The sequence below is a fragment of the Callithrix jacchus genome, chromosome 4, assembly GCF_049354715.1.
Source record: "Callithrix jacchus isolate 240 chromosome 4, calJac240_pri, whole genome shotgun sequence".
NCBI lineage: Eukaryota > Metazoa > Chordata > Mammalia > Primates > Cebidae > Callithrix > Callithrix jacchus.
This window is the reverse complement of record NC_133505.1, coordinates 48,272,556-48,293,975: the sequence shown is the minus strand read 5'-3', so window position 1 is coordinate 48,293,975 and position 21,420 is coordinate 48,272,556. Positions and strand designations below refer to the sequence as shown.

Below are 21,420 nucleotides of genomic sequence, written 5' to 3'. Positions count from 1 at the left end.
CCATGAACCGCATTGTGGCCTGGGAGCAGAGACCCATTCAAAGAATGCTTACATCCGCCACAGACTGGGGACTGAGTATCCACAGATGCATTTCACTTAATCTCACAACAACGTAGAGTGGTCAGAATTTTCAACCGATAAGGACCCTGAAGTTCAAACCCAGGAGACAATGCCCAAACTAGGGCTCTTCCTGTAATACACTATTGCACTCCAACCCAGCTTCAATTTAGCTCTGGGAGTGGGTGGGTGGGTGGGTGGGGGGGGTGTGTCCAGCAGATGTAACTGGGTTTCCCTTGGGTGTATGTTATAATAGGGCATACCTCCTCCCAACCCCCTGCCTCTGCTATTTGAAATCAGGATGGTACGTTTTAGCTGCATCCCCATTGAGCCTGAGATAGAAAAAGCAAGTTACTGACAATGTATCCCATACTATTCCATGCTCCACACTTTAAAACATAAATATTTTGCATATTTCTAGAAAAGAGAATACTAGCATTTACTAACAGCTAGACTAAGCTCAAACTTTTATACCTATCATTTAAGTAGCCCAACATCCTGCAAAAGTGGTAATATGATCTCCATTTTTACATATAGGGAAATTAACGCTCAGAGAAGATCAGTAACTTGCCCAAGTCAGTAAAGTTGATAAAGCATGTGCCCTCAGTCTGACGGATTCCAACATTCAGACATAGCCTTCCTACTGCAAGCAGAGCACAGCTTGTAAATGGCAGCATCTCTGTACACCATAAGCACCCACACAGCCATAGCACTTCCTGTGGTGCACATCCCATCTCTTCCCCATCTCCCCATCCCAGCACACAGGAAAGAACTCAGTGCTTGCATAACGAAACCCCGTCCCTAGTCACAGACAGCAATTGGCCCCAGCGTCTCACCACACACTTAGTCACAGAAAGATCCAGGCTGTCCTATCCTCGGCCTCTTGGGTATTCGAGCTGGACATACTCAGAAGGGCTCTGCGCTTAAAGCTCTGCTGTTGCAGTTTTGAAACTTTTACTAATTTTTGAACAAGGAGTCCCGCATTTTCATTTTGTGTCAGGCCCCGCAAATCATGCAGTTGGCCCTGCCCATCACTCTGGCAGCCAGCATGGGCAGTCTTTCCCAGGAAGAGCGGCCCGGCGGCCCGGCTGGCCACTCCCTGTGTTTCCAAAAATGTTACCCACAGTCCCTGAATGGTCAGGACTGAACAGAGACAAGTTACTTTAATCTGGGGTGGCTTCCTGCTCAAGTGGCCCTGATCTATATCTCAGGAAATTCTGGGCTACCCTTCACCCTGATCTTTCTTCCCCATCACACCCTACTCCTCCACTCCATGCTCCCTGGTTTCCAGCAACATTGTCCCACTCACTCCTTCTTAAATGCACCATTGCTCAAGGGACTGAAATTCCTAAAGGGCAAGGACATTTTTATCTCTAACTCCCCCCACAAGGCTCTTTCCATACACACAGCAGGAACTTGATAAGAGCTAAAGGATTAAATGAATTGCTACAGTGTTATCTGTCAATTGAAAAAAAATATGTTTTTAAAAAATGAATTACCATATTTCTTGAATTCTTGACACTATCAATTATAAGACATATCATCAATGTGATGACATGACATTAAGGATACACAAAGCTTGTACATCCTTCTGAAATTAAATAAATAATAAAAGTAGAAGACTATTTTAGCTTTGAAACATAGTAAAGAATAGACTTGCTTGTTCTGCATGTGGGTTTTCAGCATTATCCCGCACCCCAATCTCACGCCCACCTCCCCTGCTTCCTCCCCATCTTCTCCCATCCATCCCACTGCAGCTCCCAACTTCCCCAAGCAGCCTTCCTAACCACTTCAATCTACCTGAATTCTCCTAAATAAACTCAAAGCGCTTTTTGTCTGCTATTTAAAGAACACTTCACTATATATTCGTAGCACTTTGTTATTTGATATCTTGTATTCATTTATGTTTTTTATTTTTACTTATTTATTTTTTGAGATGGCGTCTTTCTCTGTCCCCCAGGTTGCCATGCAATGGCACAATCTCGGCTCACTGCAACCTCCGCCTCCCAGATTCAAGTGATTTTCCTGCCTCAGCCCCCAGAGTAGCTGGGACTACAGGCATGCACCACCACACCCAGCAAACATTTTTGTATTTTTAATACAGACGGGGTTTCACCACGTTGGCCAGGCTGGTCTTGAACTCCTGACCTCAAGCGATATGCCTGCCCCTGCCTTCCAAAGTGTTAGGATTACACGCGTGAGCCACCGCACCTGGCCATGTTTATGTTTTTTATACCAATTAACTTCTCCCCCATCTAGACTCTGAGCCCACAAGAATAGCTCCTGGCACAGTGGCATGTCTGCAGCAGTTCCTCAGTCCTCCGTGAGCTTTTCCTGAATGAATGACATCTAGGGGCAGTGTGTGGGCAGAGGCGGAGTGGAGAAAGTAGTTAACACCCCAGGAATGAATCTTCATGGCCAACCCAATGACTCAGATCCTTCACTCCATGAAGGAATCTAGGCCATGGCCAGACACCCTCAATAGGTGTCTCAAGTGAGCCTCAGCAAGCAGGAAAGGAATGCTTCTTTATAAACTTGCATGGTTCAATCAGATCTTGGAATTCTCAGATAAATGCAGGATGTTTTCATTTGTTTCATTTCTGTTTTTAATTTCCCCCTGCTCCCTGTCAACAAAAGGCATCTTACATGTAACAGGTATGAGATATTTTTCCTCTGTGTGCTTTGAGGGATGCTTTCTGTAAAGGAAATGAAACTCTGGCTCCAGGACTTCAGGCTACAGAAGCTGAGATTTCCTCTAAACACGGAGGCCAATTCCCAAGCCATGAGAACAGTCCTTGAATTGACTTCCCATTTCTAAACTGCCTTTCAACCCGGACATCCCTGCAAGCTCTGCCTCGATTATTGCCACTGAAGAAATCCCCCTCCTGAGTGCCCAGTGTTGAAGCGACTTACCCACCTCATCCTGGAAAGTGCACTTTGCTGCGTGCTGCCTCTTTCCACCCAGTCACCCCTTCAGAGGCCTTTTCTCAGTTCTCCCTCCTCAAGTTGTGAATGCGAAATCTGATCCACCTGCCCCAAGAACTCCACACTCTCTCTAGCCTCTTTGATTCAGCTGGAGCCACTCAGATTTGGAGCCCCTCCCCTCCCAGGAATCCCTCCAGGTAGAGGCCCTTCCCCTGGAGCCCCGCCCCCCAGGAGCCCCTCCCTGGAATCCTGCCCCTGGACTGCCTCCCCCTGGAGCCCTTCCCCAACCCTTCCCCAAGTAGTTCCCTCCCCCTGGGATCCCTCCCCCTGGAGCCCCTTCTCCGAGAGCCCCTCCCCCTAGAACCCGGCCCCTGGAGCTCCTCCCCATGGAACCCTCCCCCTGGGACCCCTACCGCCCAAAGCCCCTCCCCCTGGAGCCCTCCCCCTGGGACCCCTACCTCTCAGAGCTCCTCCCCCTTGAGCCCCTCCCCCTGGAGCCCCTCACTCGGAACACCTGGCAAGCCTCACTTCCTACTGGAAGCCTTCCCTGCCAGCCTTCCTCCTCCTTAGCATCCTGTATTTCTCCCATAATCAAACATCAGGCAGATCTATCGTTTCCTGAATTGCAGTCACTCTCCCTGGGCTGTGATCTTGTTAGGTCAGGGACAGTGTTATACAGTGTAACAGGAACCCTGGCGCCCAGCACAGAGCCTGGCACATAGTAGATAGACCAGGGCTTTGCCAAGGTGCAGACCCTGGATGTCTGGCCTTCTCCCTTATCTTCTCCCCTCCAAAACTCCCTCCATCCCCTTATGTCAGACTAATTCAGCAATGGTCACTCCAAAATTCTTTTCCGCATCTCCAGCTCCACATTTCCAACGATCTACATTTCTCTTCAGATGTGCTTATTATGCTAGTGCCACCAACTTCCCCACAACTGATTTCTCTCCTTTCCTTCCCCCTTCAGACCACCCTGAACTTCAAAGAGAAGCATCTTTAACTCTTCTTTTGTCTTAAATACTGTTATATGGCAGGCATTTTATATGAACTATCTCACTTAATTCTCACAAGAAACTCTTAAACGTGGGTATTAGCATCTGGATTTTAAGGGTAAGGAAACCAATGTTCAGTGAAGTGAAAGCAACCTTCCCAAGGTCACAAGCACAAAACTGACTGAGCCAGGATTAGAGGCAGCTTCTGACCTAGCTATCTTTTTTTTTTTTTTTTTTTGAGATGGGGTCTTACTCTATTGCCCAGGCTAGAGCGCTGTGGTGCAATCTTGGCTCACTGCAACCTCTGCCTCCCGGGCTCAAGCAATCCTCCTGCCTCAGCCTCCCAAGCAGCTGGGACTATAGGTATGCATCACCATACCTGGCTAATTTTTGGATTTTTTGTAGAGGCAGGATTTCGCCATGTCACCCAGGCTGGTACCAAACTCCTGGCCTCCAGTAGTCTGCCTGCTTCAGTCTCCCAAAGTGCTGGGCTTATGAGTGTGAGCCACTGTGCCCAGCCATGACCCAGCTGTCTTAAACTCCCATTCTCCCCCAACACACACACACTCACACACCCACACACTGTTCTCTATTTTATAGATTATCCAGTCTTCATACTCAGTCGGTTCTACTTAGAGATGCTTCCTGTACCAAGTCTGCGCTCACCTGTGTGAACACTGGGCTTCCCTCACTGGCATCTGGGAGGCTGGCCGTGCAGAGCCTCCTGCAATTAGCTGGCAGTGTGGTGGACTCAGCTCACACTTGCTCTGTAAGCCTGCACATGCTCTAAGCTTGGAACCATTTCTCTCAGACGTTGTCCTTTCCTGCCAGCTTGGCTGACCCCTTTCTTCTGGACTCCATTTTTACCCCTCTCATTCCTCCTTTTGGCTTCAGGTCCTGAGCTTGGTTCTCAGGTCAGAACCACTCAACAGGCTACCTGCCTGAACAATATCCTGGGTTTCCCAGTTCTCTTCTCTCAATTTACCTCCTGTTTTTTCACTTTGAACAGGACATCTCAAACTAAGTCCACCTTTCACGTCCACCTAGTGCACTTATGAAAGATGCAGATTCCAGGGCCTGCCCTCAGAGTTTCTAAGTCAGGAGATCTGGGGGAAAGACCTAGGAATCTGCATTTTAACAAGTTCCCCAGGTGATTTGGATGGAGGCAGTTTAATTTACTGCCATTTCTCTTTCCTCTTCGTTCACCAGAATCTTTACAAACCTTTTTAACAATTCATACTTTCTATCCGAAGTTATGAGTAGATCCCTCAGGTTTTCCTGCCTGGCTGAAAAATAGAATAATGGGGCATTTTTAAAAAATACCCGATGCCTGGACTCAACCTGAACCAATTAAAATAATCTCTGTGGGAGGAGGGAGAGGGGGAGCCACTAGGGTGAGCAGTTCATCGTGGTTTGCCCAAGATTGCTCTAGTCTTAAAAGTGAAAGTCCCGGCCAGGCATGGTGGCTCATGCCTGTAATCCTAGCACTTTGGGAGGCCAAGGTGGGCGGATCACTTGAGGTTGGGAGTTCGACACCAGCCTGGCCAACATAGTGAAACCCAATCTCTACTAAAAATATAAAAATTAGCCAGGTGTGGTAGTGTGTGCCTGTAATCCCAGCTATTCAGGAGGCTGAGTCAGGAGAATCACTTAAACCCGGGAGACAGAGGTTACAGTGAGCCGAGATCACACCACTGCACTCCAGCCTGGGTGACAAAGCAAGACTCCATCTCATTTAAAAAAAAAAAAGTCAGTCCCATATCACAGGAACCTTCTCAGTCCCAGGCAAACTGGGATGATCGGTCACTCTCCTGGGTTCTGGCAGTTGTAAAAATCTCTCCAGGTGACGCTAATTTGTAGGCAAGTTTACCAAACACTGGACTGCATCCAGGTCAGGCAAGGCCTCAGCAACCAGCCAGCTCTCCCTAGAATTTCCTAAAGTCAGAGCTCACCTGCATTTTGTTTTTATTGAGCGCTGGTTATTTTAAAATTTGTCCCTGGACCAGGAGCATCAGCATCACCTGCAAATTTGTTTGAAAAGGTAGCTCCATCTTCGATAATGATAGCAATCATAATCCACAGCTACAGTTTATCCACGTTTCTTCTGTGGGCCATGAACCTCGCTGGGTGCCTATGTGTCCTCCTTCAACTCACAAGAAAAACGTGAGGTCATTATTACTGTGATCTCGAGTTGACAAATGAAGACACTGGGCCCCAGAGAGGCTGGGTAACCCAGGTGAACTCAGACTGTTAGCTGCTGGCAACACTGCCTGGAACCCAGACATGCCTCACTCAAAATCCCTGTGCTCCTCTCTCACCTGCCAATCTTCTGCAAATCCCTACCAGAGGCCTCCACGTGGACTGACTCGAGTGAAGTTGTGATTAGGGAATTATCTGTCAATCATGGGCTGGTGGTAGAGGTGTCTGGAGGCTGGGAGGTCCATCCCACAGGGAGAGTATAGGACTGATCAGAGGGGACCTGTTTTGATTCTGTCACAGCAAACATTTACTGAACACCAACTAACTAACTGGCTTGAATATGCGATCTCATTAAATTCAGCAGTAACTCCATAAAATATATGGTACTGGCGTTTTGTAGGAGCCATACATAAAAGCTTCCCCTTCATGTTTGAGTTCAGGACCAATTGAGAAATAGACACATGAAGCTTCTGATAGAGGTCAAAATAGCAGCTATGTTTCTGATAGAGCTGTTGGGAGGATATGGCTTCACTGGCCAAATGCATTTCCTAATATTCCACTCATGAATGAGGCCAATTCATACATCCAATCCCTGGCATGGAGCTCCCCATAGGAGCAGGCTCCTGACCTCAGTGCCATTGCACCCATCCTGTAGGTGGCAGACTCAAGAGGGGCAGGGAAGGCAGTTGGCAGGCCCAGCTCATAACTTTTCCCAGAGTCACCAGTTGGAGACGCCTTGGTTCTTTCCTTGAGGAAGTCATGGGGAGGGAGAAGCCTGAGAGTGGGCAGCAGGGTTCTCCACCCACATGTACATGTACTCATGCCCCAGGCCCACTCCCAGAGACGTTGACTTAGTCTGGGAAGGGAAGGAGTGGGCATTAATATTCTGTAAAAGTTCCCCAGGTGATACTAAGGTGCTGAATATTGACGATCCTCTCTTGGAAACCAGAAACCAGGGCATTGCCTCTAGAAGGGATAGAATTGTTCCTACTTTACGACCAGGGAAAAAAGTGCTCAGGAAACTTGAGTATCTTGCCCAATGTCCAGAGCTAGTAAATAGAATAGTAAGGATGAGTAATGGCAGCTAATAAATGGGCTTTCTCCCAAATTAGGGTGGACTTGAAGTTTGCAGCCAGGTTGAAGCCAGATCAGCTACACCAGCCATTCGAAAGCTTCATCGTGCATCAGGATTTCCTAGAGAGCTTGTTAAAATGCTGATTGCTGGGCCCCACCCCGAAGTTTCTGACTGAGAGAGAAGGTTCTGTAGCTGTGAGAAGAGATGACCATGGGGCTTTGGAGTTAGGCATATCTGGGTTCTAGGTACAACTTTGCCACCAACTAACAAGATGACCTTGCCTGGTTTATTCGACCTCTCTGGGGCTCAGTTTAGAAGTTAACGCCCACTGTCTTCATTTGTCAACTAGAGATCACAGTAATAATGACCTAACGTTTTCCTCGTGAGTTGAAGGAGGACACATGAGGTGGCTGCGGTGGTGCATGGCCCATAGTGGAAATTTGGATAAATTGCAGGTGTCATTTTTGCTGCTGTTATTCAGGGATGCCTTCTTTAAGAAGGCTGTGGGGAGGTTTTGGATGCTGGCAAGAATACCAAGAGATAGAACACCAAAGTGCAAATGAACTAAGTCTGAAAGGATGCAGGGACATGAGTCAGAAATGGAGCAGAAGCCAGTGCACAGAAAGGAGGATGAGGGAATCTTGTTCAGAGGGGAGATCTGCTGCGAATCTGGCCGGCAGAGGGGCTGGATTTTGAAGTCACCCAAAATAGAACTTCCTTCTCTCAAAGACTGCAATCCATGTTTTCCCCCCACTCCCCTTCTCTCTGGGCCACACTCCACATGCCTGTGTCCAGACTCATTTGTTAGAACTCCCCCCGCCCCACACCCCATCCCCAACCCTGCCCTAGGGATTCTAGGAATCTTAGCAATGTCTCCAACTCCAAGTTCTGGAGGAAAGGAGGCAAAATAGAAGGGGGAAGCCCTCTCTCTGGGCCTGTGTCTTTGTATGACTTTCCTCAGTCCCACAGCCTCCCCTTCTCCCAAGTCAGGGCCCTTCCAAGTCAGCATCAACCCGGCCATCTCATTAGAGGTATCCAAGCCAAGAGGGGAACCCACAGCCTTCTTCCAACCACTCAACCACAGAGTCCTCTCTGCATCTTCGCCACCATGCCCCTGCCTCTTTCATAGCTATGCTCAACGCATATCCCCTCAAGCCTTCCCTGATGAATCTCACTGGATAGCCAGAGTTTCTTCCTCCATATGTTTGTTCATTCATTCATCCATTCATTCCACAAATATTCTCTGAGCACCAACTCTGCGACCTGGTACCAACATGAAAAAGGACGCAGTCCTTGCCCTCCTGCAGGCTAAAGAAGAGAGCACTAGATCTGGAGTCCAGAGTTGTAGGGTCTAGCCCTACAGCCCCTTCCGGCTGGTGTGGAGATGAGAAATTGTAGAAATAAAAGACACAAGACACAGAGATAGAGAAAAGAGAGTTTGGGCCCAGGGGTCCACTGCTACCCAAAGCGCGGAGACCAGCAGTGGCCCCGAATGCCAGGACGCTCTCACTTTTATTGAGTTGCAAATCTGGGGGCAGGGTAGGGAGGGCGTGGTCTTGGTGGTCAGAGACTGGGGGCAGGGTAGATAGGGCATGGCAGTGATAGGGTCAAGTACATCACATGTCACTCAGGTAGGGGCTCAGGAATTTCTGGCACCCGAGGTAAGGTAAGGAGCATAATGCATCAGCGCTTTTTCCATACTTACCAAGCAACAACTAAAACATTAAGATTTACATTACTATTACTGATTATCTTTTCTAAGAGAAAAGGAACCAGGTACAGAAGCAGAGCACGAGCATAGACATGGAGCGTGACCACTGACACACAGCATCACATAGAGACAGTTAAGCCCCCGGATGTCTGTGGGCCTCCCTGACAGCCCTCAGGCCTTGCCACAAGAGCTTGGAGAAGCAGAGTTTTCTTCTAACTTCCCCAGGAAGGAGATGTCTCGGCCATTTTGGACACCTCCTTCCCTAGCTGGTTAAACAGTGGGCGCTTTCCCAGCACTGGCGCTGCCGCACAGCTGAGGCGCCCCCCCCACCCCCAGCAGCCCCTATGCGGTTGTGACAGAGGGCTTAGAGCATCTTGCCTTAGTGTCATTCATTTCACAATGTCACCCCAGGTTCACACTTCCGACCTGATAGGCATTAGTAAAGGAATGAAGATATTTCTAGTTACTTTCTTCTTCATTATTTATATGAAAATAGGCTGAGGCCTTTTGCTCCAGCCTCAGCGCTTATGGATCTCCCCACTACACAGAGTTGGGGGCTCACATTGTCATAAGGAAAAAATGCAGCCCCATCTCGTGTTCCTCAAGTCTCTTCTAACAGGAGAAGATATCTCCCAGCCCCTGGTGAGACACAGTCAAATCTTCCTGCTCTCTCTCTTGCACACAGAAAATACATAAAAGAAAACATACTGTATCAGACACGAATAACACACTTCATGACTCCATGCTGTTCTCCACCCAGCAGACTTCAGGAATTTGTCTGAGCCTCAAAACATATCATCTTCAGTCACTGCCTGGACCCCTATGTCCAGCATCTTAGCTTAATGACCATGTTAACCAGCATTTACTGCCCTGCTTGGATGTGCCAGGCACTGGAGGATAAAGAGATGAACAAAATACATTCCTGAGCACCTGGAGCCCACAGTCCAGTGGGAGAGTCATGACATAAACAAATAGTCATGATACAATGCAGGAAGCACACAGTGACTGAAGTAAGGTACTGCGGTGTGGGTGGAGAGAGGCACCTAACAGCTGCCTGTTGACAAGGAGGACACCAGGGAAGGCTTCCTGGAGGAGATGGTGCCAGACCTCAGTCTTAAGAGAAAGTGGGTCCGAGACTGAGCCTGTGCATTGGCTTGGCTCCTGACATTTCAGGTCACCTTAATCCCTTCTCATTGATTTTGGTACTGCCCTTTATCTCAGAATACCCAGGGTCCCCACCCTTCATCTCAGAATACCCAGGGCACTGGAGCTTTTAGAAATGTGAATCCAAGTGTATGTGGTGTGATTATGGCTGAATTTTCTCCTTCCTTTTATTTAGAGTTAATATTATAACACCAATAGCATGATGCTGATGATGTAATAAAAGCTTAAAGCATAAAGCGAGAGTTATTTCCTTCCGACTGTTTTTAGGTGGTGCCCAGATACCCCTTTGGCCTTCCAACTCCAGTGCAACCGAAGCCAGAGCTGAGTTTTCAAATGTCACACGTGACCCTCAACAGCTACTAGCAGACAGAAAAGGGCAGGGCTTTGGCCAACTTGAGAACTGAGAGCCAGGGCCGTACCAGGCTCGGCAAACAGATGCTACGGCTGCAAATCAAAGGCCTCTTTCACTAGGGAAGCAGAGTGGGGTTGAAGGATGTCCACATCACACTTTTTCTCCAGTGCAGTCACCCGAACAGTTAGTGAACAATCATGGTCCGAATGAGCGAAGAAAGGATGTAGGTCTTCACACGCATACAAATGGAAGAATTTGAAACCCAACAAGCCCCTCTCTAATCCGAAATGAAATATTCTATGACAATGTAAGAGGTATGCCCTTACATTTTCTCCTGGTTGAGCCAACTGAAACCCATACCCATTTCTCTGGGGGATGTACATTATTCAAGGAGCTACATCACACGTCACTGAGTGCTAAAGAGCCGTCACCACAAGACTCGTTTCTGAGAAGCAGCAAAAGTGTCAGGAATACGATGGGGTCAAGCATCCAGAATTTTAAGTTCTAAACTTGGCTCTGCCACTAACAAGCTGCAAGACTTTGGGAAAGTTTGCTTGTCTTCACCAAATCTTACGTCATTCATCTGAAGAGACCATGACAGGACCTACCCCACAAGGTAGTGGTGAGGACTGAGTGAAAATTCAGGAGTAGTGCTGCTTGTCAGATACAGAGGATTTCACAAGGAAAATATTTAAAGTATCTCCCAACATATTTGCCTCTGGAAAATTCCCTTTCCACATTTGCCTCTGGAAATTTCCCTTTTCTTTTCTTGTACACTTCTAATATCAGAGCTAAGCCAGGACCTTGTTTTCCCTGGGAAAAGAAGACTGAGAGCTTCCAGAAGAAAACAGTGTGTAGAGGAAGGAACAGTTGATACAAGGTAATGATGTTCCTTGTAGACAGGACAGGGCAGTAGAAAACCTTTCTAGGTCAGGCATGGTGGCTCAAACCTGTAATCCCAGTGCTTTGAGGGGCCAAGTTAGGTGGATTACTTGAGGTTAGGAGTTTGAGACCAGCCTGGCCAACATGGTGAAACTGTCTAATAAAAATGCAAAAAAAAATTTAGCCAGGTGTGGTGGCACACACTTGTAATCTCAGCTGCTTGGGAGGCTGAGACAGGAGAATCACTTGAACCTAGGAGGCAGAGGTTGCAGTGGGCTGAGATCCCGCTATTGCATTCCAGTGCATTCCAACCTAGGTGACAGAACGAGACTCTTATCGTGAAAAAAAAAAAAAAGAAAAGAAACAGAAAACCTTTCTAGTACCAGGAGGAAAATTAAGTATACGCCCAGGATTCCACTCCCTTCTCTACTTCCAGAGGGGGTTGGTGGTTTGTGGTATCACTAGAAATAACTCAATAACTTGGAGAATTTCAGAATAGGGGTGCAGGGCTGGGGAAAGGTCATGCTCTTTTGGAAACCCTGCCTAAGCCCAGCTCTGAGCAAACACAGCTGGCAACAGCTGAGGAAATTACCTGGGGGCTGCCCTCAGGCCCACCCATTTAGAACCTGCACATCCCAGAGCAGCCACTGGACACTTGGGCCCTCCAGGGATGGGTGGATGTCCTGGCAGAGCCAGGGGCCCGAGGAAGTCCTAAGCTTCCATAGTGGGTGCTAAGTCTACCCTCAAAGGCCCTGGGGACCGGAACAGACCTGGCCCCTTCAAGGGAGTTCAGCACAGAGGCCCAAGCAGCAGAGAGCAAGGCACAGCTCCATGAAGATCTGCAGAAACCCTGCAGCCTCAGGCCTTTCCCTGGCCACCATGAAAATGCTGGAGCTTCCCCAGAAAGCCAGTTCATATGGAGGAGGGGCACCGGGGCCACTCTCACAGGAAGTTTGAATTTCCACTTGATGGGACCTTGCTCCAAAGCAACTCTCTTAACTCAGTGACTAAAGTACCTTTATTTTTCACACAGTTTTCCTTGCAAGTTACTTTTCCTGCACAGCTGAGCATCATGTATTCGTTTTCACTGCCCAGTTAAGTAAATCTTTAATAAATATGAGCTGCTATTATGTCATAATCATCATCACTACCACTAAGTGGGTTATTCCCAGATAGACAAAGGGAAGGGAAGAGGAGGACAAGAGCAAAATCTAGTCCCACTTTTGTTTCAGATCTGAGTCCTCGGAGGGCTCAGGGAGGCTGGCTGGCATGGGAGGAAAGGGAAGAAGGGCAGCCTTTGGACCCCCTCACCAGGGAGTTCATCCTCTTCTTATTTGACACAAACTAGTCAAGCCCTGCTTTCACTCAGGTTTAATTGCAAGTGACCTGTCAGCCCCTCTACCTTTTCCTCACTAAGGGAGCTGAAGAAGAGAGAGCATCAGTGCACCTGCCCTCTAGTGTACCTGTCCCTCCAGCGCACCTGCCCCCAGTGCACCTGCCCCCAGTATACCTGTCCCACTAGTATACCTGCCTCCCCAGTGCACCTACCCCCCTCAGTGCACCTATCCCTCAGTGCTCCAATCCCCACAGTGCACCTGCCCTTTCAGTGCACCCACCTCCCCAGTGCACCTGCCTCCCTAGTATACCTGCCCCAGTGCACCTGCCCCCCAGTATACCTGTCCCACTAGTATACCTGCCTCCCCAGTGCATCTGCCCCCCAGTGTTCCAGTCCCTGCAGTGCACCTGTGCCCTCAGTGCACCTGCCCCCTCAGTATACCTGCCCCCTCAGTACACCTGCCCCTCAGTACAGTTGCCTCCCCAGTACACATGCCAGCCCCCAGTGCACCAGTCCCTCAGTGTGCCTGCCCCCCAGGCCACGGACCTGGACTGTTCACGTGGGGTCTTACAAGCCTCTTTATCTTCTCACCCATTTACTATCTTTGTGGCCTTGGCAGTAACACACAGAGGTTAAGAGCAAGAACTCAGGAGTTAGACTTCCTGGGTGCAAATCCCAGAGCTGCTTCTCATCTGCTGTGTCATCTTTGGCAAGTTACTTAATCACCCCATGCCTCAGTTTCCCCATGTAAAAATGAGAATACTAATAGAAATCTGCCTCAAAGATTGGGGGGATTAATTAGTGGGGCATGTACAGTGATTAGGATAGCACCAAGCACCTATTCAGCACTAAGTGTGAATAACTCACACCCTCTCAATGAGGTCTTGCAAGGGTATCTGAAATAGCAGCCCCACTCCCAGCACCCCCATCTCCCTTTCGTTTTCCACATAGACTTTCCACCATCTGAGAGACTATACATCCCATGTATTTACTATGCCTCCCACAAGAATGTAAATTCCGTGGGGCATTTTTGTTCATCATTCATTGCTGTATCCACAGTTACTAGAATTACTACCTGGTGCATAAGAGGCCCTTGTAATAAAGAAGGAATTTGTGAAACTTAACTTACTAACCATACAGACTTATAGGCAAGTTACATAACTCCCCACATGCCTTAGTTTACTCATCTGAAAAACAGAGATGATGCCCACACCCTCACAGTGATGTAAAGATTAAATGAGGCAACATTTGTAAATAGTCCCACTCCAGTCCTTGGTACATGGTTGACCTGAGAGGACCAGCCTCTGCCTGACAGAGGAAGGGCCTGAAATGGTTAATCCCTGCCTCTCCTCCCCTATGCAAAGCCAGGCTGGACTGTAGGGCTACTGGCAGATATCCAGGTGGAGGCTAAATGTTAGAGGTGTGTGCTTGCAGAGCTGCCCTGGTCCTGATGCAGTCTTGACCCAGGCAGCGGGGCCGCTCGCCACCCCCTCCTGCTGACGATGCTGCCTGGGCCTGGAGCATTTCGGAGTGCAGGAGCTGAGCAGTGGGAACCTCCGCAGGCCCGGGTCCCACGCCATATCCTGGCCTTGGGGGAGGTGGGCCCAAGGCCTGGACTTGCTTCCCAGCTATTCCCAGGCGGCCGGCTCTCCTGCCGGCCCAGCTGCACTGCCTAAGCTGGAGGGCTGCAGGGGTAGGTCTGTCTGTCAGCATCACTTGTCCCTACTCATGAGGAAGAAGTGGGCCTCAGCACAAGCACAGTCTGGACTCAAACCCCCACTCGGTCAGCCCTGAAGCCCACCTGCCTCCCAGACTGTGGGAGGGATCGTGTAGAATGGCAGTCACAGAGGACTCACCGGAGCCCAGTGACTCCAGCCTGCAGCTTCCCAGATTTCTCACAATGCCCCAGCTTCTCAGCAACTTCCCTGATAGTCATTCCTCTTCATGACTGACCCAGAAAGAGATGAAAGTAGATAGACACGGGCTTCAGTGTGAATGCTGAAAAGGAAATAAATGCAGTCCGGCATTTGCCCCATGATCACCCACTCCACAACTGTCTACAAACCCCCACTCTGGCCCAGACACTGTGCATAGGATGTGGCATAAAACACAGACTTGATCATCAAAAAGCTCCCAGTTGGAAAGAGGGAGTAACTGGTGAGCAGGCCAGCATGGGGGCAGAAGCATCTCGGTGGAGATGTACAGGGAATGACAAGTATAGATGAAGGGTCTCCAACGCAGCATGGGAAAGGAGGGAGCAGCATGAGAAATCCAGAAGGGTGATACCAAGGTGTTGCTGTTCAACAACAACCTGGGGGAGAATAGAGGAGCTAATGAATGGAGAAATATTTCCCACCAAGGGACGGGCTCAGAATGGCTCTGGGGAGAACACCAACGTCAGCTCCTAACCTCCCTATCTTCAAGCACTTTAACCAGAAACTAAGCCCTCTAAGGGCAGAGACCAGGTTCAGTCTGCATCCCTAGAATGGGGACAGACATATATGGCAGGCTTTGAGTAGAAATGTCTGAGTGTGCCAACGCATAAACAAACCCCTGAAAGTAAGATCGCTACTAACCCAAGGACATGTTGCTTTTTTCTTATCCCACAGACATTCACATAAATTCCTATTGCCCAATTTCCTCTTGGTAAGTGTCAGAACCTTCACAGGCTATAAACTCTAACTGGTGCCAAACAAGGTATCACTCAGCCTCCATCACGGTCATCTTCAGAAGGAACTGTGGCGCTGCGCTGCCTATCACCCTGAGTGCTGGCAGCCTCCCTATCCATGGTCACCACAGTCACACTCCTTTGGTACACCCTGGGAAAAGCTGTAAGAATCACACACCACTGAAGATAATGGCCAGAAAGTCACTGCCAATGTTTGTGGCTTAGTATTTACAGAAAAACAAGATCATACTGTGCTTACTACCCATAACCAATCATAGGCACATGTGCAGACCCATCCACATACCCTGTGTGGAACACGCAGCCCACTCCCCAGGCCCCCGTCATCTACAAAAGTATACAAGGAAGAGACGCCAATTGGATTTATCTGTTTAAACACCATCCCATGAAGCTGAACTCTGGGTAAATTATCCAAACAGTAACCATTCTTGCTTCCTTCCTAAAGAAGAATTGAAGAGAGTATAAATTCTCCTTGCATTTCTGCTATTCATTCATGCAGTCAATATTTAACAAGGACCTACTAGGTGTTAGCCACTGAAACTATGCTATAGTGTACATGTCTGTATTCCCTCCAAAATGCATATGTTGAAACTTAATCTTTATTGTAATAATATTAAAGGTGGGGCCTTTTGGGAAGTGATCAAGTCATGATGGCTCCACGTTCATGAATGGATTAGTGCCTTATAAAAGGGCTGGAGGGAATTAGCTTAGGCCCTTTAAGCCCTTCCATTCCTTCTGTCATGTTAGGAAACAGCATTCTTCCCCTCTGGAGGAAGGGAAGGAACACAGACACACAAACCATCTCAGAGTTCCCGCGGCAGGGGCTAACACATACTAGGTCCTTATTAAATATTGGCTGCATGAATGAGGAGCAAAAATGCAGGGAGAACCTATGCCCTTTACATTCAGCTTTTCATTAAGCAGCAACAAAACACCATCTTAGGAGCAAAGGGCAGCCCTCACCAGATACCACCAGCTCCGCTGGCACCTAGATCTTGTACTTCCCAAAGTCCAGAACCATGAGAAATGTGTTTTTATTGTTTATAAAGTACCCAGTGTATGATACATTGGCACAAATGGACTAAGACATACTAGAAATGCAAAACTTAACCCGTCAGAGCTTTGTATTCTAGCAGCTAATAGTCTAGTGACAATCAGACAGAAGAGTGGTTTTCAAATATTGTGCTCAACATTTCATCAGGGAGAGGCCTGTGGTAGCAGAGATGAGGGGGAACCTACCTACCTGACATTAGTGGCGAGGAGGAGGGGTTAGAGAGACTTTACAGGTGTGGTGATTTTTTGACTGAGTCTTGAAGGATAGCTAGGCATTCTCCAGGTAGCAGGGAGGGCAAAATTCAGAAATGTGAGTAGCAGGGCAGACAGAATTTAGACAGCTGGCAGGGAGATGACCTGAGAAGCAGTCCAGGGCTCAGACACGAAGGGAAAATCCCCCTTGAATTCTGAAACTGGGTTTGGGATTTTCCAAATTCCGCTTTGGTCCTTTAAGAGAATCCATTCTCAGATAGAGGAAGTCAAGGGGTATCATACATCACACAAAGACAGACCCTGAAAAGTAATCCAAACATGGGGACCCCAAGGAAAACAGTCAGGGAGAATCCTCCAGCCACTGTTTCTGAAGCCCAGGCTCCCCACTATCCTACCAGGCCCAGGGGCACCTCCATGAGCCCCCACATACAGAGCCAAGGCATGAGTGACGGCCACCATTCCCTGGTGTAACCAAGCACCATTCCACAAACCCAGACCCAATAATCAGACTCTGAAAAAGACTACCCCCTTCAACTCCTGGATAGCTATGCCTTCCTCTATTGGGATGTCACACTCCCCACCTGTGTGTGAAAAGACTCAACTCCTTTTTCTGACGTGATCTGCAGAAGGCCTCTCATACAGCTGCTGGGATGCACAAGATGTTGAGAATAGAGGTGACTATCATTTCAAGATCCTTTTACAGTCAAGAAAGCTAAGGCCCAAGAAGCCAGTCACTTGCCTCAGGACCCATAGCAAACTCATGCCACAGCCATGTCTACAACCCAATTCTCCAATTCACAGCACAGAATTCCTCTCTCACTATAGAATAGTTGCAGGCAAATCCTCCTTTGCTTCCTGGTTTCCCCGAGTTTCTACTGAAGTGGAAACAACAACTACAATAATGCAATACAAAAACAAAAATTCAAAATTCCGAAAATCTTAGCCAAGATTCATTCATGAATATTTCTCCTAAATACTGTGAGTCTGGCAAGGATCCAAGTGACACAGCCTTTCTCTTTCAATATTCCCTAATACTCCAGAAACCAATTTCCAACTTCTCCTTCTTTCTTCACCTTGGATTTTCTCTTTGAAGCCTGGAGAGTACTTAGAAACGTCTCTTTAAAAAGGGAAGATTCTCCTGACAGTCATTCCAAGAGATTTGGATTTGCCAAGTTGAAGTTGCAGAAACCTGTGACTATGCATACTGATTATTATTATTTGCCTACCATTAGTATGCTTTTTCACATTTCACATCTGATTTTTTATGTACATTTTTCTTAATTTTTGTGTGCAAACAGTCCTAACATGAAGTAAGAAAAATCATCAGCAAACACCAGCCTGGTGTTCAGGGATTTGAGAATTTCAGGAGGATCGGGAGGCAAATTGGATATGTTCTCCAGGAAAGGGGAGCTACTGGTCATATCAGCTGCACAACTGATTACCTGAGGATTCCACTGGAAATGAAGGAGAGAGAGAGAGTCAGGAGTCCCCTAAAACCCCAAGTGGCTTCTCCCCTGTTTTAGAACACAACAGAGTTGTCACCTTTTAAGAGACTTGCTTTCCTAGAATGGCCCCAGCCCCTCGCTGTGGTCTCATGCTGTGAATGACAAAGTACTCAAGGCAGGGAGCCCTGAGAGTTCCAGCAGGTAAGAAGGAGAAGACACTCAAGATTAAAAAAATATCTGCTACTAACTGGCAGTTATTTGAACTAGTTATACCAGACACCAGGAGCAGGTCTTCAGGAAGAAGCATGCAATCGCTTCTTCCCCAGGGCTCTTCTCCTGAGCTAAGCAGACACTAGCCATATATTTATTATTTCTCCCCACTATCTTTTAAGGCAGCCATGTCCCAAGCCACCAGGCAGAAGCTGGACCAAGACACATGTTCAATGGGGAAGGAGGCCAGATTCACTGCACCAGGCATTAAATATGCCTTATCTCATATTTGCAAATACCCTATACCATGGGGACACATAAAATGTGAACCTCATCCCCATTTCCCATTAGAAATTAGAGGTTCACAAAACTAGACTGTGCTGGAATTGGTCCAAACTGTGTGCTAGGCCATTTAGCAATGGCAGAGCAGGACTGGGTCTCTCTCTTATTCCATTCTACCCAAGAGGCACCAGGACCACTGCACGTAGGGTGCCGGCTGTGAATGGCAAGAGAATCCCACATCCAAGGAGATGTATGAGCCCACCTTGCCTGCAGGGCATGCACACCTGGGAGAGAGTACACAGGCTGGACACTCAGTACAGGTAGTGGGGTGCAGCAAGGCCAGTCCCACTTATGTCCCCTCCACTTCCAGACCCCAATTTCCACCTGCCCAATCACAGCCATTATGGGAGTTGAGGGAGGGCATATCTCCTCCCTGGTACCACAGTGTGTGTGATCAGACGAGAGGGTGCATTTGTGTGTGAATGCACAGCCAGGCTCAAGAAAGTGCCCCCAGCCACACAGACACACTGACAGAGCTGGGCTTCTTCTACAGGAGTATGCTCAACTACGTTTCCCTCGAGGAACAAAGACCGCCCCCCACAACCTTTTTTTTCCTTTCTGAAACAGAGTCTCACTCTGTCACCCAGGTTGGATTAAAGTGGCGTGATCTCAGCTCGCTACAAACTCCACCTCCCAGGTTCAAACAATTCTCCTGCCTTAGCCTCCTGAGTGCTGAGACTACAGGGGTGCACCACCATGCCTGGCTAACTTTTGTGTTTTTAGTAGAGACGTGGTTTCACCATGTTGGCCAGGCTAGTCTTAAATTCCTGACCTCAGGTGACCTTCAAGCCTCGACCTCCGGGATTGCTGAGATTACAGGTGTGAGCCACTGCACCCGACCTAACAAAGAAAAGACCCTTTTTAAATTCAAACCCAGGGCCTGCATGGCTAAGCAGCCTCTCTGATTGGGCTCCCTGTTAGCGGCTGGCAGGTCAGTGACCTGGGCACTCCTGAAGCCACACCAGGTCACCTCTCATCACTCTCCTCCAGGAACTAGACAGTTGGGATAACCTGGCTCTGGAGAAGAAGACTGGCAAGTCCCAAGAAAGTCTTTGTGTCCTGCCTGTTATTCTCACCCAGCTGTCCTTTCCCCATGGCCCTCACCCATGATAAACACACACTGGAGCAGGGAAGAGGAACAGAAACTCTGTGCTCTGGACCCTGCCTGGAGCTGGCTTCCCCAACCATGCGACTTCCGTGGCACCTGCTCTTGCTGGGAAGGCACCAGTGGGTCTTCTCCAGCTCACATATCCGCCTCCCTCAGCTTGTCGTGCCTGTAGGAGCTGGCCACCCTCTCCCGCATGCTGATGCAAACCCCTCTGTCCTGAATCGCCAAAACCACCTCTGTCAGGGATGTGGGTTTTGTTTTCTTAATTAACTGAAAATGTTAACAAGGGAGCCCAGGAGCTGGCAGGGGCCTGGCCTTCAACGGCTGCTAGAAAAAATTCTTGCTTTGAAATCTGGATCTCTAATGCCCCACATGGGATGTCAAAACAAACAGGGACACTCGATCCTACAGCACAGGGCCTGGGGCAGGCTCAGGTTTCAGGGCCAGAGATGGATTTAGCTACAGGATGCTACAGCAACCAACAGGTGACCAGATCCTGATTTCCCAAAATGGCACAGCTAGACCCCAAAAAGCCTCCTGCTGGGGCACAGGCTCTAGGGGGATGGAGAGAGGTCATTGGGATTTATGCCAGCAATACTTCCTGAGTGCGTACTGCCCAGCAGGCATGGAGTTGGGGGTGGGGGAGGCAGCAGAGACAGCAAGTTCTACTGACTCCTGCTCTTAAGGAGATAAAATTAGGAACAAATTACTAATGTGCAGCACAGAAGGCCCCCAGAGCTGAAAGATTTACTATCAAGACCTTTGCAGATAATGTTCACTGACTCCTAATGTAGAAGACAGAAAAGGGTAGAGTGGAGTCTGGAGAAAAGATGACCAGAATGACCACCCAGAACCCAGCTGAGAGACGGTACACAGAGAGTGGAGATACAATGGAGCATCATGCAAAAGGAGGGACGCCGGCAAGACCCAAAACCCCAGCAGCAGCAGAGGGAGGAGGGAAAGGAGATGGAAGAGGACAGAGAGGTAGGGGTCCTGAGCCTCCTGGACCAGCAGGACATCTGATCCAGACAGGATGCTGATTGGCCAGCCCCATCTAAGGGCCAAGCACCAGGCCTGCATGATACAGCCCTGGATGCCCCCAGGGTGATAGGGCCCAAGCCACTTGCACAGTTTCCTACACCAGGGATCATGCGATGGCCTTCTCACCTAACAGCTGGGCCTCAGGAGAGGTCAGAGGTTCTGAATGACCAGAAAACATCCCTCTTTGGGAGGAAGTCACACAGTGTTCCACGGAGGCCCTGCACTCCCACTTCCGGGCACAAGTCGTCCCATCTGCAAAAGCCCAGAACAGAGCAAGTTTGCTGGAAGTCAGAGATGCCATGTCAGAGCAGAGCACCCCAGTCTGAACTCAGGGGCCTTCCTTCTTCCTGACTTGCCTGTTCCTCTCTGAGTCTCTGGCCAAGGTCCATCCTGAGCTTGGAGACCAGGCGGTTAGAAGATTCGGAACCCCCAAGCTGCTTTGCCTCAACCTAAACCCCTCCGTTTTCTTCACCCCCCAGGAGAGGGGGATGTTGAACCCTTTCCTCTTGGGACACCCAAACTGCACCTCTCCCTTCTTGCAGTAGAATTAGTGATGCCGTCCTTAATCTTTGGGCCTCTGAAGCATACAACGTAGAGCCCAGTTTAAGAAACAAAGCATTAAAAGTTAA

The 21,420-nt window shown here is 48.7% G+C and overlaps 1 protein-coding gene across 13 annotated transcripts in view; it reads right to left on the bottom strand.

The window, feature by feature from the left end:
* Window positions 1–21,420, bottom strand: part of DAAM2 (dishevelled associated activator of morphogenesis 2) — a 151,283-nt gene that overhangs the window by 66,331 nt on the left and 63,532 nt on the right. The gene's annotated exons all lie outside the window — the stretch shown is intronic.